The sequence below is a fragment of the Muscardinus avellanarius genome (genome assembly GCF_963383645.1).
Source record: "Muscardinus avellanarius genome assembly, chromosome: 2".
NCBI lineage: Eukaryota > Metazoa > Chordata > Mammalia > Rodentia > Gliridae > Muscardinus > Muscardinus avellanarius.
This window is the reverse complement of record NC_137787.1, coordinates 125,031,128-125,048,448: the sequence shown is the minus strand read 5'-3', so window position 1 is coordinate 125,048,448 and position 17,321 is coordinate 125,031,128. Positions and strand designations below refer to the sequence as shown.

At 39.7% G+C, this 17,321-nt stretch overlaps 1 protein-coding gene across 2 annotated transcripts in view; it reads left to right on the top strand.

Moving 5' to 3' along the window:
• The window catches only part of USP12 (ubiquitin specific peptidase 12), a gene marked incomplete at both ends in the record, with an annotated part of 91,977 nt that overhangs the window by 77 nt on the left and 74,579 nt on the right, over positions 1-17,321 (top strand). The gene's annotated exons all lie outside the window — the stretch shown is intronic.

Sequence of the window (17,321 nt, the reverse complement as noted above, 5' to 3'; positions counted from 1 at the left end):
GTTCCGCCCTGCGCGGCCGGCCGGGGGCTGCGGCGCGGGGGAGGGGCCGGGCGGCGGCGCGTGGCCGCGGGGGCGTCTCGCGGGCCGGGCGGCGGGCGCGGAGGGGCCGGGGCGGCGCTCCCGGCGGGTGGGCGCGGGGCGCGAACCTGCCCGGGGGGGGGGCGGAAGTGGAGCGCGGCCCGGCCCGCGCCGGTGGCAGGGTCCGAGGGCGAAGGTGGAAACTTTGAGTAAGTGCTGCCGCCGAGATTTGCTTCGTTTTTTGTCCTGAGAGGAATGAGCTCTGCCATTCCCAAGAGTGTCCAGGTGGCAGTCTCGCCACCGGGAATCCGCGTTAATCTCGAAAAGGAGCGTTAGCTTTTCTGTCATTTGTTTACATTAATGCTGCAGACGCGGTCTGTAAGGGCTGTAAGTGATCCGTGCGGCGACTGACGGCGAGGACCGTCGTATTACTTGTTTTATTAAGGCATACAAACAGACGACAAGGCAAAAGTGCCAGTACTCCTTAAAGTCCCAAATTAAGCAGATCGTGGGTGGATTTAAAACTTGTTTTTGTACTTAGCCAGGAGGACCGCAGTTGTCCACGTGATGCGACAGATTCCTTTCATTAGCTCCTTTATGAGCTTATAGGTAGGGATCGTAATTTGAATCATCACCGAGAAAGTGATTCTTTGCAACGTAGGCCCAGTGTTATAGCAAAGACTTCTGAAATCTGTTTCATTTCTATTTACTCGACTTCAAATAGGGGATCCCCAAGCAGTCTTCCATTAAGGGTAACATTTTATATTCTTCAGAGTGGTGAATCAGGTTGAAAGATGAATTAAAAGCTCATTCTCTACTGCATGCTGTGGAGCGTTATTAAAAAGAGCTGAGATTAGGCGGACTAAAATCGAATAAATATTGAAATCACAGTGAATATGAAGTATCACTGAAGAATCTTATTTTCTCACTTGGGTATTGCTTTTTCGCACAATTTACTTTTTAGGAAATAATTAGTATTAAAGGAACTACATTAAAATAATGTGGGGATTGGTTAGGCTAATTATTTGTATATATTGCCAGTTATTATTTGATTTCAAACATGTAGTTAAGTCTTTTACAGTGATAATTTTGCCAGATTGCATAGTTGCACACTCCTTGTTGGGTCATAGTTTATTGTCAAAGTCTAGGGCGTCAGGATAATCGTTAACTTAGATACATGGAGTGTACATTTAATTCCTACTAAGTGCCAGAGACTGCTGAATGCTGGGATACAGTTGAGATTAAGATAGCCCCTGCTCTCATGGTGTTTACATTCTAGTTGTGGGGCTCAATATTGAAATAAACATATTAACAGATATAATAACATGCTGTAATCTGATTAGAACAGGGAGGCACAGAGCGATTGGCCAAGGCCGCACTAAATGGGATTCTGATCACAAGGATGTCCGATTGTGAAGCTCTTGCTTGGGCTTCCTCAGGTGCATCCACTGCATGGGGTGTGCATTTGCTATTGGCAGATTGTGGCCAAATGGGATTGTTCCAAAGATACTATTAAAATGAAATATGTCTCTATTCATATCTGAGTGAATTCTAATGCCCTTCAATATTGCTAAATGTCTCAAAAGTAATTTGCAAGCATAGTCTCTAAGAATAATTGCTGTCCATTTTTAGAATTAAGAACTGAAAATCAAGAAAGGCACAGATAGTTACTTCTGTTTCTTTGTAGGTGCTGTTTTGCAAGACCTGGAACACTTTTTCCATCTTTGGCGAGTTTATACCTTTGATCAAGTAGTTTTTTTCTGAATAACCCTACATCTGTCTATCCAACTTGTAGTTTCATAGCATTTCTGTAATCTCAAGACATAATCTGTTGTACATATTTCTATAATCAATCTCTATCCCCATCTCCCCCCCACCCTTTTTTTTTTTGTTGCGATGAGTATTCCTATGTTGCCCAGGCTGGTCTCAAACTTGTAAGATCAGGGGATCTTCCCACCTCAGCCTCCTGAATAGCTGGAACTATGGGCATGCGTCACCACACCTTGGCTTCTTATCTTAATAGATTGCAAGGACATTAAGGTGAAGGACTAGCATTTATTCTGCAGTTTGACTTGGAACACTACCTTCTGCACACACACACAAAAAATGCTCCCTGTCCTTCATTTCTCTTTCTGATACTCTGAAGTGAGTTTGGTAATTCAGGGAGTAATATTGGTGGAGAGAAAGGGGCTGTATTTAAAGAGAATGATACTTCTCAGAGAGTCAGCAGCTGTGAAAACTTTTAGGATGAGTTGATATTTATTCTATAAATATCAAAGTTTACATAATTTATTCATTTGTCAAAGTAAGGCAACAGGGCAAGTTTGTAATAACTTACTTGGGTAAAGTGTTAAAAACAAATCTCTTCATGTAGATCACTATTCTGCTTACATTCAAAATCTGGTAAAATTTGTGTTTCTTAATATTAATAGCCTGCCCCAAACAAATGAGTATGTTTAGATTGCAGTGAATAGGTTTGCAAAGGTACTTCTAGAAATGCCTTTTATTTACTTATTTATTTTTTGTGGTACTGGGGGTGGAATCCAGGGGCTTTTCTACCTCCGGGCTATACTTCCAGACCTATTTCATACTTTATTTGTAAACAGGGTCTCACTAAGTTGCTGAGAGCCTCACTCAGTAGCTGAGGCTGGCTTTGAACCTGTGCAGTCCTCCTGTCTCAGCCTCGGAAGCACTGAGATTACAAGTGTGCACCACCACGCTCGGCTCGTAAAGAAATGCCTTTTATTTGTCCATGAAATAGTACCTTTTCAGTTTTGTGTAGTGCCTTTTTTTTTTTTTTTTTTTTTTTTTTTGCCTGTTAAGTAGTTAGACTTCAGGGTCTGCCACAGAGTAGCTACTAAGCTACTTGATACTGTGCTTGATAGTTGTGATGTAATGAGAAAATTGGCAGAATCCCTGTAGAGGGGCTCTGCTGTGAACTTGAGGTGGGGGGTCATAGAGTATTGTTTCTGGCTCATGTAAGTGGTCCATTATGTCTGTTAAGTGGCAACAGGTACTGCTTACTGTTATTAGCCCATGTTAGTTCTGACTCTGGTCCTTATTGTCTCTTGTTTGGGTTGTGGGAGTCCTGGTTAGGAAGGACTTGTTGAGGAGAGGATGTAGAAGTCCTTGCAGGAGGCAGGTGGAGTTAGATCAGAGGAAGGTGATGGCCTGGCTGTGTGCCCGCTCCCAGTCACAAGAGAGTGAGATGGACCTTTGGAAACTTGGTGTTAATGAGGCCAAGGCTGCAAGGTGGGAGCTAGGTGAGTCTGACAGCTTGTACTTCTGAAAAATCCTGTGCCAGCATAGCACCTTGATATGTTAACTTTACTGAAGAAGCCCCAGGTAAAGTGGGTTGTTTGCCTTTTTTTATTGCCTGAGTACCAGCCAGGTCAGAGGACTGGTGGTTAGTGCAATTTATCAGCACTGCAGAAAAAAGGGAGGGAAGGAAGCCTCATAGCCCATGTTTTGTTGGAGGAGGAGGTGAGGGGGACAAAGATTTCCTTTTTCTTATAGTCAGTATATTGTATTAAAACCAGACGTGGTAATCAGTTGTATAAAATTGACCACTCTACTTTGCAAATATGAGTAAATATTTTGATTGGTTAAAGGAATGTTTGAGCCTGCTGAGGCTTAGTAGAGAACATTTAGAAAAAGTATTGTAGATATCTGTTGATCTTTTTGACTTGGCCAAAATAGATTTGTACATTAAAAATTATACCTTCTTGCCGGGAGTGGTGGCACCTCTTGTAATCCCAGCATTCGGGAGGCTGAGACTGGAGGATCACGGTTTGCCGACAGCCTCAGCTACTTAGGCCCTTTGGAACTCCGTGAGACCCTGCTTGAAAATAAAGAATAAAAAACAGGGCTGAGGGTGTAACTTGGAGGTAGAATGCCCCTGGGTTCCATCCCCAGGACTGGAGGGGGGGAAAAAAAAAGATACCTTCTTGCTGTGGCCAGCTTGTAATCCCAGTACTTGGGAGTCTGCAATGGGAAGATCAAGGGATAGCTTGAAGCAACCTAACAAGACCCTCAACAACCTAGAGAGAAACCTTGTTTCAAAAAAAGAAAAAAAAAAAAAAAGGTTGGGGTATAGGCAGAACATCCCTGGGTTCAATCCTTAGTACATCCCCCTCACAAGAGATACTTTCTCATTATAGAAAATCTAGGAAATATAGGAACTTTTAAGAAAGCAGTGTGTGCAAATCACTTTTTTTAAACCTCAGAGCAGATTTTTCTTTGCCTAAAAAAAGATCTAATTGAGCTTATTCCCTAGGTACAGTTTTACATTTCCCCCCACAAATGATTGTCATGTTCATTTTAAAATTTACTCAATTTCAAGATACGCGTGGAGAATTTCATGCTTTAAAATGATGTGGCAAGATCAGTATGGCACATGATAGTGGACCAGGTTGTTGACACATTATGTGTTTATGATTATATAGTTAGTAGAAATGAAATTTTATCTGGCTTACTGGGCTCATTTTCTTCAGCACTTAGTTGTCACAAATAGGTGAAACTGATGGCATCTGAAAGTTTTAATATGCTGAAAAACTAGTATCAAATATACTCAATTATGTGGAGATACACAGATATTAGTCTTTATGTCATGTGGCTTTGATTACTTTCTAACTTTCTATTCCACCTCTGGCTAATCTTCTTATAATAAATGCAAAGCAAATTAGTTATCCACCCTTCCACAATCCATGTTGGCTAGTTTTAGCGATGCTTTATTGCAGCATGTCTTCTTGTCTTGTTAGGTTCGAATCCAGTCTACTTCCTTTTTGTCACTGACCACAGTCATTTCTCCTTGCTTGTAAAACTGCATTTATTTTTAGCTCTCTTAAACTTTTACTGTCTCAGGAAGGATTACTTAAGCATTTGCATTTATTGATAATTTTTGTGTGTGTGTGGTACTGGAGATTGCACCAAGGGCATTCTAACTCTGAGCTACATCCCCAGTCCAGTTTTATTTCTTATTTTAAAACAGGGTCTTGCCGAGTTACCATGTGCTGGCCTGGAGATTGTGATCCTCCTGTCTCATCTTCCCAAGTACTGGGATTACAAGCATGTACTACCACATCCAGCTTTTATAATTCCTTTCTAAAACCTTAATTTCCCGACTTAAGTAATCTAATTTTGTCTTGTTTTCTCTTTTAGTAGTTCTATTCCAGAAACTTAATATAGTATTGTATTATGTATCCTACAGTATGGTATAATAAAAAGAGCAGTTGGACCAGAAGGTGAATTTCAGTCCAGATTTTGACATTTAGATGTGCATGTATGGGACAGTCTCCAAAAATTTTGAGTTGGTTTTCCTCGTCTGTGAAGAACATAGACTGAAGTAGCCAATCTTTAATGAATATTCTTTTGTTTCCTTTTAGATATGAAATTCAGTACTCTTAGATTCTTTGGTTGTTTATAAATGATTATTGATATGTTGTCTTCATTCGGGAGCTTTAATCATGTTTTAGGCAACATAAAGAGCATGAAATTAGGTGTAGTTAAATGTGCATTATCCTTTGTTTCCTCATTTTTTTTTGTGTGTGTGTGGTACTGGGATTGAACACATGTGCATTATACCTTCAGGTCCCCCTCCCCCCTTTTTTGGAAACAGGGTCCCACTAAGTTGCTGAGGATTTTGCAAGTTTCTTGAGAACTTGTAGGTTCCTGTAACTTTCTGAGACTGCTCTCAAACCTGGGATCCTTCTGTCTCAGCCTCCTAAGTACTGGTATTACAAGCATACATATACCACCAGGCCCGGCTTTAATTTATTTTAGTATTAGAGAAGTTTTGGAAAATTACAGTTCAAAGTGACTATATTGGTTTTTTTTTTTGTTTTTTTTCTTTGCGGGTTAGGGTATAGAACCCAGAGGCATTTGACCTCCGAGCTACACCCCCTGCCCTATTTTTTATTCTTTATTTTGAAACAGGGTCTCACTAAGTTGCGGAGGGCCTCACTAAGTAGCTGAGGCTGTCTGTGAACCACAATCCTCCAGTCTCAGCCTCCCGAATGCTGGGATTACAAGCGTGCGCCACCACGCCCGGCTATTTTTTGCTTTTAAAAGTATTTAGTGGAGCCGGGCGTGGTGGCGCACTCTTGTAATCACGGCGCTTGGGAGGCTGAGACAGGAGGATCACACAGGTTCAAAGCCAGCCTCAGCTACTTAGTGAGGCTCTCAGAAACTTAGTGAGACCCTGTTTCCAAATAAAATATAAAATGGGTCTGGGAGTATAGCCCGGAGGTAGAAAGCCTCTGGGTTCCACCCCCAGTACCACTAAAAAAAAAAAAAGAAAGTATTTAGAGGAATGCTGGGTGTGGTGGCGCACGCTTGTAATCCCTGCAGTTGGGAGGCTGAGACTGGAGGATCACACAGGTTCAAAGCCAGCCTCAGCTACTTAGTGAGGCTCTCAGCAACTTAGTGAGACCCTGTTTCCAAATAAAATATAAAATCGGTCTAGGAGTATAGCCCGGAGGTAGAAAGCCCCTGGGTTCCACCCCTAGTACCACCACCAAAAAAGAAAAAAAAAAAATTTAGTGGAGCCGGGCGTGGTGGCGCACACTTGTAATCCCAGCATTCAGGAGGCTGAGACCGGAGGATCGTGGTTCACAGACAGCCTCAGCTACTTAGTGAGGTCCTCTGCAATTTAGTGAGACCCAGTTTCAAATTAAAGAATAAAAAAATTAGGGCAGGGGGTATAGATTGGAGGTCAAATGCTCCCGGGTTCCATCTCCAGGCCTGGGGGGGGGGGGAATATATATATATATATATATATATATAATAATAATATATTAGTGGGCCAGATGTAGTGGTGTAGTGGTCCTGTAATCACGGCTCCTGGGCAGTTGAGATAGGAGTATCACAAATTTCAAGACCAGCCTAGCAACTTAGCAAGACCCTGTTTTAAAATAAAACATCAATAGAGCTAAGGGTGTAACTCAGAGATAGAATGCCCCAGGTACAATCCCCAGTACCACACACACAAAAAAAGTATTTAGTGGAGTTTAGTGATAATCACCATTTTAGTCACTAACAGACTGATCCTCATAGCCATTTACCATTAGAAAAGGGGGGAGATATTGGTTTCCCCTCTCAGGATTCAACATTTAATTTCTGAGTTGTATGACACTGGACAAATTACTTACTTCTTTGTGCCAATTTTCTCATCTGTATAATGGAGACCAACAACTTGTAGTTCATAGGGTTGTAGACTAGTACTTGGTTGGTGTATCTTATTATTCTTCTGAATTGATTTCTCTCTGTGCGTAAGAAGTACTCACTGGCATTAATTAACTTGTTAGCTCAATAAATAGTAACAAAGATAAGAATTTATGTTATGAGATACAGTTTTTTCATCATTTTCATCAGAAGAAACATTAGTTTATTAGTATATGTCTTTCAGGAAGCACTAAATTATTTTTAAATTAAGTGGATTAAATTAAAATGTTAAGGCCAATAATATGATTTTCTTTTGAATAGTGTAGAAAGAGATCTGACTCTTTTTGTCTGAGAACAAAAATAGCTAGTTTATTTATTTATTTAATTTATTTTAATTTATTTTTTGGTGGTACTGGGGGTGGAACCCAGAGGTTTCCTCTGGGCTATACTACCAGACCTTTTTTATATATTTTTTTGGAAACAGGGTCTCACTAAGTTGCTGAAAGCCTCACTAAGTAGCTGAGGCTGGCTTTAAACCTGTGCGATCCTCCTGTCTCAGCCTCCCAAGTGCGGGGATTACAAGCGTGCGCCACCACGCCCGGCTAGCTAGTTTAATTTGTGATATTCTCAAACGTGTTTTAGAAGTTTAGATAATTCGGGAATATTGCTTTTAGAAGAAAAATTTTATTGTGGGATTTATGTTTGTTTCCTTACTGGGGATTGAACCCAGGGCTTGCAAATGCTTAGTATGTGCTTTATCATTGAGCTGTACCTCTACCCCTTGTTTACTGTCGTGAAATAAACACACATACACATGCGCGCACGCACACACACACCAGCTTTCTGTCACTATTAAAACAGTGTATTTAAGACAACATTATATTTTATTCCCTTTTAAGATTTTCCTGTTTATTGAGGCCAAATTATTATACTTAATTCCATTATGCCCTCATCTTTTACTGAAATAACATCATTTGTTGGTTTACATGTACTTAGCCTGCTTTTAGACATCTTGTCTAAAATCTGCTTTTCCCTATCTGTTGGGCTGCGAGAGGGTTATTTAAATATCTGTACAGTACTTTAAGGTGTGAGAAGATAGGCAAGTGTTAGATGTTGAGAATTAAGGGTTGCTGAATTGAAAACTCAAGAGACATAGTATTGTAGAAAGCATAAGATTTGATTATTTAATATCTCATGGATAGAATTTACACAAGAAGGAAGTGGGAATGACAGTATATGTAAATAATTTGTTTTGGGCGAAAAGTATGGAGCCTTTGCCTCCACAGAAGACTCAAATTGAAGAGTTTTGTGATAATGTAGAGGGTAAGATAATTAATGTCAAATACAATTGAAACGGTACCATAGGTCTTCATAAGTCCTCTGATTACTGGTTTATGCTTTTATGTTGTTTAGAAAAAAAAAGGGGGGGTGTTGTGTTTAAAGAAGAGCTTGCTTAAATTTTCCACCTGTAGTGATCCACATGTCTAAAGCTGTCTGCCAATAAAAAATTCATTTCCAACTTAAAATAAGTGATGTTTGTTTCTGTGATAACTGACAGATATTCATAGGTGCAGGGACCATTCACGTATTTCCTACTTGTAAGTAGTGGTTTCAGTCATAGCATATTTTAGTGGAGTGCTTTGTTACCGGGGATTGAACCCAGGGGCACTCTACCTTTGAGCTACACTCCCAGCCCTATTTTATTAATATTTTTTATTTTGAAACAGGGTCTCACTAAATTGCAAAGGCTGGCCTTGAAGGAGGCTGGTCTTGAACCTGTGATCTTTCTGTCTCAGCCTCTCAAGTACTGGGATTACAAGCGTGCGCCACCACACCTGGCTTGATTTTATTTTAATACTTTTTGTTTTAGTGATATAATAAGCCTCTGTGTAATAGTAACTGATAATTTTTTGTGTTGGGGAAAAGGAGGAAATTTTTAAGCTAATGGTGATTCTTTTTACTTTTTTGGGGTAGAATGGCCTTCAGTAAATAATTTTGGGATGTATTAAGGGAGACCTGCATTATATCAGGGTATATATAGGTTCTGAGAATATAGAGATGACTGTGATGCACTGTGGTCCTAAAGAGCTTCTCATTTAGTGTGTCTTGAATGGGATACACTTTGTTGAGAAAGTGATCTTCTGGCAGCCAGATGGTGTCTGGGCTGATCAGGGACCTTCTACCAGTCTTGAAGTGAGATTAATCTGTTATGCTTGTGACTTCAAATTTTATTTTCTATGTGTCCTGATGAGAGAAAGGTTAGGAACCTCCTCTGCTTATGGCATTATAGGGGAGAACAGACATAAAACAAATGAGTGCAGAGCAATGATTTTCTTCTTGCTGTAATGGAAAGTTGAGTACAGTGAGAGGGAGAAGTAAAAAAGAGGGCTTGGTAGAAGAAATTTGGACTTTGCAAAATGACAGGATCAAAGGTACAGTTACAGGATGAAATGTTACTTTTAGGGTTCTGTCTTTGGTGTGGAAGATGTCTTGAGGTAAATGGGGCTGGAGAGAGGAAGGAGTATCTCTAGAGATATCAAGAGTTTACCAACTGTTGACTCTAGGATAGTTTTTTGTTTGTTTGTTTGTTTGTTTTTTGGTGGTACTGGGGTTCCTGGAAGCCCTTCTACCTCCGGGCTACACTCCTAGACCTATTTTTATATTTTTTATTTGGAAACAGGGTCTCCTAAGCCGCGTGGCTGGCTTCGAACCTGCGTGATCCTCCTGTCTCTGTCTCCCACGCGCGGGGATTACAAGCGTGCGCCACCATGCCTGGCTAGGATAGTTATTAAAGTATGTATTTATTTAGTCTGAGGGAATGTAAGTCCAGAGGAAAGTTGTAGGGATGTTAAAAAAAAAAAACCGAGTTGATAAATATATGGTAGTACATTTAATTGCAATGAATGTTAAAACATTTACTTGTAAAAAAGATAAAATGACAATATCAAGATGAGTGGCATAGGACCATTTAGTGAATAGTTAAAACCTTTTAAGGGTCTTGTTTAGTTGGAACTCCTAAATGTTATAAATTAAGGGTAAGTCTATTATACACACAAAAATGAATGTGCTTGCTTCCAAACCAGAAGTTTAAACCTTATCATTCAAAACCTGGAAGAAGAAAATAGGGAAAACAAGATAACAAAGAAAAAACATGAACAGAAAAATAAAAAAAGGAGGAAGAAAGACGCTCTAGTTCATTAGTCATTGAAAATCTAAGTCAATTAAATTTATCAATATTAAAGGAACTATCAGATTGAATAAAAACAGGGTATTTCTTTTTTTGTGTGTGTGTGGTAGTGGAGATGGCATTTTACCTCCGACATACACTCCCAACCCTATTTTTTATTCTTTATTTTTGAAACAGGGTCTCACTAAATTGCAGAGAGCCTCACTAAGTAGCTGAGGCAGTCCGGTAACCCGCAATCCTCCTGTCTTAGCCTCCCAAGTACAGGAATTATACGTTTGCGCCACCATGCCCAGCTCAGAATAACCTATCTGAGGCAAAACGACAACCTACACAATACTCTTATCACATCTGAGAAAAACAACAATATATATATATTTTTGAGATACTTAAAAAATCAATTATTCCGGGTAATCCCTGCGTTTGGGAGGTGGAGACAGGAGGATTGCGCTGGTTTGAAGCCAGCCTCCCTGGCTTAAGAGACCCTGTTTCCAAATAAAAATATAAAATAGGTCTGGGAATGTAGCCCGGAGGTAGAAGGGTTTCCAGGAACCCCAGTACCACCAAAAAAAAAAAAAAAAAATTATTTTTTAAATCTTAGTCTCATCATCTTGAAGATGACACAGAGTTAGAAAAAAAGTGTTTCACAGAATAGGAAGAAAATAAAAGAAGCTTAATGTCATCTCTACATGGACTAATGTTAAGTCTAGATTTCTTTACTCCCAAATCCCTTGTGATATCTACAGGCCAAATTGTTGCAGTACCCCCTTCCTCCCTCCACATGGTACTGGAGGTTGAACCTAGGGTCATTCTACCTCTGAGCTACATCCTCAGCCCTACTTATTTATTTATTTATTTTTTAATTTTTGAAGCAGGGCATCACTAGGTTGCTGAGAGTCTCACTGCTTGCTAAAGCTGGCTTTGAACCTACAATCCTATCTCAGCCTCCCAAGTACTAGGATTACAGGTATGTGCCACCATGCCTGGTTTAGCAGTTAACTGCTGATGTCAACAAACACTCTGCACTTCCATTCTAGTAACATTTTTTTGCAGGGGAGATACTGGGGATTAAACCGAAGGCATTCTACCTCTGAGCTATACCCCTCCTATTTTATTTATAATTTGAAATAGGGTCTTGTGGGTTGATGAGAAGCTCACTACTTGATGAAGCTGACCTTGAATCTTCAGTCCTCCTGTCTCAGCCTCCCAAGTACTGGGATTACAAACCTGGTTTAGTGACATTTTTTTAAAAAAGGTCTAAAATTAAGGAAGTAAGTTATGTTCCTGTATTGCTCTATCTAGGGTTTTCAGGGATCCTTGGAAAGAAAATTTTTGTTATTCTTCCAAATTAGAAGAGCTCTTCTAGGCACTGGTAAGCAGTAAAGTCAGTCTTAGAGATGAAAAGAGAAGGAAAACTTTGTTCCTTGGAATGGAGAATATGTAGATAATTTGGAATTTTGTAAATGAATATTCCTCTGCTTTGTATGTGATTATCAAAGTCTAAAAATCTAGTCATTGTAACTTTGAAGTTACGATGCCATTTCTGTCTTTTTTAGACTGTTTGCCAGTTTTTCTTCCCTGATGCTATAAGGGTTTTTGTGGTGTGTTTTGTTTGTTTTTTAAAGATATTCATGTGCTGCAGGGTGATGAAGGTGGTGCTTTGGAGGAAGCAGCTGGCACTTTGAAGTTTTGCATGAGGAAGATACGTCTTGAAATAGTAGAGGAAGGGCATTCTTTTTTTTTTTTTTTTTTTTTTTTTTTGTGGCACAGGATATAATGTTTAGAAGGTTTCAGATTTAATGGCCCTGAAGAAGCTCCAGCTCTTCTAGGAACTGGTGAGGTATAGGAATCACATGTTCCCACCATTCATTGTTTAATGGACTTAAGGGTGTGACACTGATGATTTCCTCTGACGAATCAGTTATTTATGGAAAGGTGAGAAAAATTTGGAACACTTTTGAAATGTTAGAGGCTCTAAACTAGATATAATTAACTAGAAGCAAAACCAAAAATACTGTCCTTAGATTCTGCTAGGCAAAATTTTTAGATTATTTTTGTCATCCTTAGTTGCATATATTTCTTTAAAAGGAGAGTTCACTTTTATTTGGTTTGCTAGTTTCATTTGTTTTTACTGCAGTTTTTAAGTTAGAGGAGGCTTCCATCTCCTCCACTGGGAACTCATCTGGAGGAGGACCTGCCTGCATCTGTGAGTGACTTAATCACCTTTGCCAGTGGAAAGCTGAATGAAAGGAAGCAATTTTCAACTTCTTGCTATTCTTTCTCTATAAAAACGAATCCTTGCCGATAACCATACTTACATATTGCATCATTGTCTTGTTTGAAGACATCATAGATTGTCCTTTTTAACTAAAAAGATGCAAATGCAGTCTGTTGCCTTATTTGTTCTCTGTGTAGTTTGTTTTCTCATTTTCCTCCCCCAGATGGTTGAGGTGTGATTGACAAATACATTGTCTCTATTTAAGGAATTACGGTTTTCTTTTAAGGGCTTGCTCACTCAGGTTACTGCTCCCCCTCAGCACTCTGGCTCTTGCTATGAACAGTTATTACTTTATTTTATCTTTAAAGTCTCTCTTCTATTGTTGCACCTTTTCACCCTAGATGTTAGTTGCTTTAATAGCAGCTGTCCTTTTTACCTCTGCGACTAGTTGTGTTATTAAACCACTTTATGCTAATGATCTGGCTCCATCATGATATTCTTGGCATCTTATGTTAATGGCAGCCTCGTAGTTTTTTTTTTTTTTTTAATCTAACTTTGTAAAAATGAATGTGACTACTCTATTTTTTCACTTTCTTGCGGAACTATGTGGGAATTTTTTTTTTTTTTTAATTGAAGCCCTGGGGTTCGAACCCAGGGGCATTTTACCTCCAAGCTACATACTCAGCCTTATAGTTTATTCTTTTTTTTTTTTTTTTTTTTTTGCAGTACTGGGGATGAAGCACCAGGGCATTCTATCTTCATGCTACACCTCCAGCCCTTATTTTCTATTCTTTACTTTGAAACAGGGTTTCACTGAGTTGCAAAGGGCCTCACTAAGTAGCTGTCTCAGTCTCTCCCAAATGCTGGGATTACAAGTGTGTGCTGCCTGGCTTTATTCTTTATTTTGAAACAGGGTTTCACTAAGTTGCAGAGGGCTTCACTAAGTAGCGGAGACTGGTCTTGAACCTGCAATACTCCAATCTCAACTTCTCAAGTCCCAGGATTACAAGCATGCACCACCATACCTGGCTGGGATCTAACATTCACTGGGTAGGTAGGTGTTTGGTGGTTTTAGGTACCTGACAGATTGAAATATCATACAGTCCAAAAGAGATACAGAAGAGCATGGATTTCAGTAGTTTTATAGATGATAAATCTAGAATGAGTTATTAAAGGATATTTTAATATATTTTTAAATCAGAGTTAAACAAGGTTCTCTACATATGTAAGTGGAAGTTTGTAGAGAAGGCTGGATTGCATAGGTGTTGGATGAGTTGAGAAGTGAAACTGAATGATAAAGCTCTTGTAAAATCTCAAATATTATGCTCGGTACATGTGGAATAGTGCATGCTAAATGTTAGCTTATATTTTTTCTGCCATTTTTGGGAACAAGCTATATTTAATACCAATTCTGAAATACTGACAATAATTTTTAGAAATGGAGTAGTAGATATCCCTTTATAATTGAGTAATTAAAAATTAGTTTTGAACTACCAAAATGATGAATTTAAAAATGAACTAGGATACCCTTGTTTAACTGTGTGTATGATTAAAGAATAATGTGACGTCTGATTACTTTGGAAACAGTACTTTTAATCCTGCATTTTAAAAAGTTTATTTGAGCCAGGCGTAATCCCTGCGCTTGGGAGGCGGAGACAGGAGGATCACCCGAGTTCGAAGCCAGCTGTGCTGGCTTAAGAGACCTTGTTTCCAAATAAAAGGTATAAAATAGGTCTGGTAGTGTAGCCCGGAGGTAGAAACGTTTCCAGGAACCCCAGTACCACCAAAAAAAAAGTTTATTTGAAATGGGGGTCTCACTATGTTGTATAGGTTCCAGCGATCCTCTTACTTTAGCTTTCCAAGTAGTTGGCATTATAGGTGTGTGCCACAGTGCTTCACTTATTTTTAGAAAGTACAAAATTGTGTGAAACAAAAAAGCTACCTACAGAGGAGGGGGAAAAAGCCTTTCCCAAGAGGTAATTGGTAGTAAGAATAATTGGTAGTGAAAGTTGGGTGTGTGTGTGTTGCTAAACATTACCTGTGTATACACAAACAGCAAGCATGTTGTGGCTTTGTGTCAAACCCAACACCCCCCAAATAATGTTAGTTTGCAACTATACATGTAATATATAGTGTATTCTTTCCACCTCCACACTGGAGATTGAACCCAGGGCCTCACTCATACTAGGTAAGTGCTCTACCAATGAGCTGGAACCCCAGTTCATTCCTTGGACAGTTTCAGTTGTCATTATGTTGTTTCATTTTAGGCCAGACTATATATATTTTAATTCTCCATTAGAGAGAATGCCTGTCATATTAGAAATGCTTGGATGTTTTCGTTTTATCAAATACCAATTGTATTACTTTCCTAAGAGTGCATTAAAAGTGCCAACGTTGGCCGGGCGTGGTGGCGCACGCTTGTATTCCCCGTGCTTGGGAGGCGGAGACAGGAGGATGATGCAGGTTCAAAGCCAGCCTCACTGGCTTGAGAGACCCTGTTTCCAAATAAAAATATAAAAAATAGGTGTCTGGGACTGTAACCTGGAGGTAGAAGGGTTTTCAGGAACCCCAGTACCACCAAAAAAAAAAAAAAAAGCGCCAACATTGTGTGGAGTAAAGTAGCAAGTTTATTGGCTCTATAGTTCCAGTGGTCAGAAGTTCCAAGTGAAGGTGTGAGCAGGGCCGGTTTCTTCTGGGGGCCCTAAGATGCCATGCCTCTCTCCAGCTGCTGGGAGTGTGTTGGCACGAGGATGTGTTAACTCCAGTCCCTGCCTTCCTTTCCCATTGTCCTCTTGGTGTCTGGGTCTTTTCATCTTATCTTCCCTATATGCATGGCTGTTTTTGTTTCCAAATTTTCCCCCTTTTTAAGGCAGTAGTTACATTGGATTAGGGCCTACTCCAATGATTTCATTTCAGAGTGATTACTTCTGTAAAGGCCCTTTATCCAAATAGAGTAACATTCTGAGGGTTAGGACATATCCTTATTAGGGGGCAGAATTCATCCCCTAACAGGAATGGAGTTTTCAGGTCTATTATTACAGTCAGGCTCACTGAGTGTTCCTTAAGTAGGACAGTGTACTAGACACTCGAGACACAAAGCGGTGTAAGTTCTTTTCACAGGCTTGGCATCTGGTTGAGATCAGACTCACACATACAAGGCTAACACTGACACAAGCTTGGTGTGCTAAGGATTCTGATGTCTGTGGAGTAAAGTCTGGATCAGCTGAGGAGAGCTTTTGGGTGTGGCAGGATGGGAAGCTTTGTGGGATTTGAAAGAAAAAGGCCTTGGAGAGCAGGTGAGAATGTAAATTAAAACAACTAACAAGAAACAGATTGAGAGTTCAGCAGGTAATTTTGTTTTTAAACTCGTTAATATACTTAGGCAGAAATCCCCTATCAAAGTCTGGTAAGTTTGAAAATGGGCATGTATTGTTTAAATTTACATTTGTAAGTGACAGAACTGATTTTTGTTAAAGTGAGTTAATGAACAGTACTTTAGAAACAGTGGGTAGGCCAGGCATGGGTGGTGTATGCTTGTAATCCCAGCATTCGGGAGGCTGAGATCAGAGGATCTTGGTTTGTGGACAGCCTCAGCTACTTTGTGAGACCTCTGCAACTTAGTGAGACCCGGTTTCAAAAAAAGGAATAAAAATTAGGGCAGGTGGTGTAGCTTGGAGGTCGAATGCCCCTGAGTTCCATCCCCAGACCCGCAAAAAAAAAAAATAAATAAATAAAAAAAATAAACAGTGGGTAGCTGGGTGTGGTGGCGCACGCTTGTAATCCCCTTGCTTGGGAGGCGGAGACAGGAGGATCACACTGGTTCAAAGCCAGCCTCCCTGGCTTAAGAGACTCCGTTTCCAAAAAATATATATAAAATAGGTCTGGAGTGTAGCCCGGAGGTTGAAGGGTTTCCAGGAACCCCAGTACCACAAAAAGAAAAAAAAAAAAAAAAAAAAAAGAAAAGAAACAGTGGGTAAAGAAGTAGGAGAGATCAGACATAAAATGCTGACTTCTTTCCCAAGTAATGATGGGGGGGAGTAAAGACTTAGGGCTGTTTCAAAAGGGTGCTTTTTGGTTTTTAGCTTAATATAGTTAAAATCTTATCAAGTGGAAAGGGATCAGAGGAAGTGGTTTTCTAGAAAATTTATTTAAAAAGTCAAAACATGATTACTGTGGGTCAGTCATTAGTGAAAATTACTGTTAGGCAGAATATATTTTTAGGACTTCCTGCTGTGAAGGAACCTCACTAGTATCATTTACATTTTAGGCCACTTTATTATTGCTTCATTTTTCTTCCAGTGACAAGTGTAAAACCTTTGAAATAGGCCAGAAGAGGACATGTGTGCATGGGTTATTTCAGATTGTAAAGACTTGCGTTTAGGATTCTGCCTGAAGTTTCTCTGTACGCAGAGTAGTGCTTTTGCCACTGGCCTTACTGCTGCTTACGTGGGTATAAACACTTCTTTCCCTTAACTAGAACCATCATAGCATATACCCCTCCTGATATTCTCATATTCATTCTCTCTCATCCTTCTTCTCCTCTCCCCCTACAATTTCTTAACACTAAAATAGTCCGTCATTGTTGAAATTACTTGATTGGAGCCATAGATTGCATTTGCCAGCTATCTCTTAAATATGAGTACTTATTTAATTTATTAATTTATTTATTGGTGGTACTGGGGTTCCTGGAAGCCCTTCTACCTCCGGGCTACACTCCCAGACCTACTTTTTACATTTTTA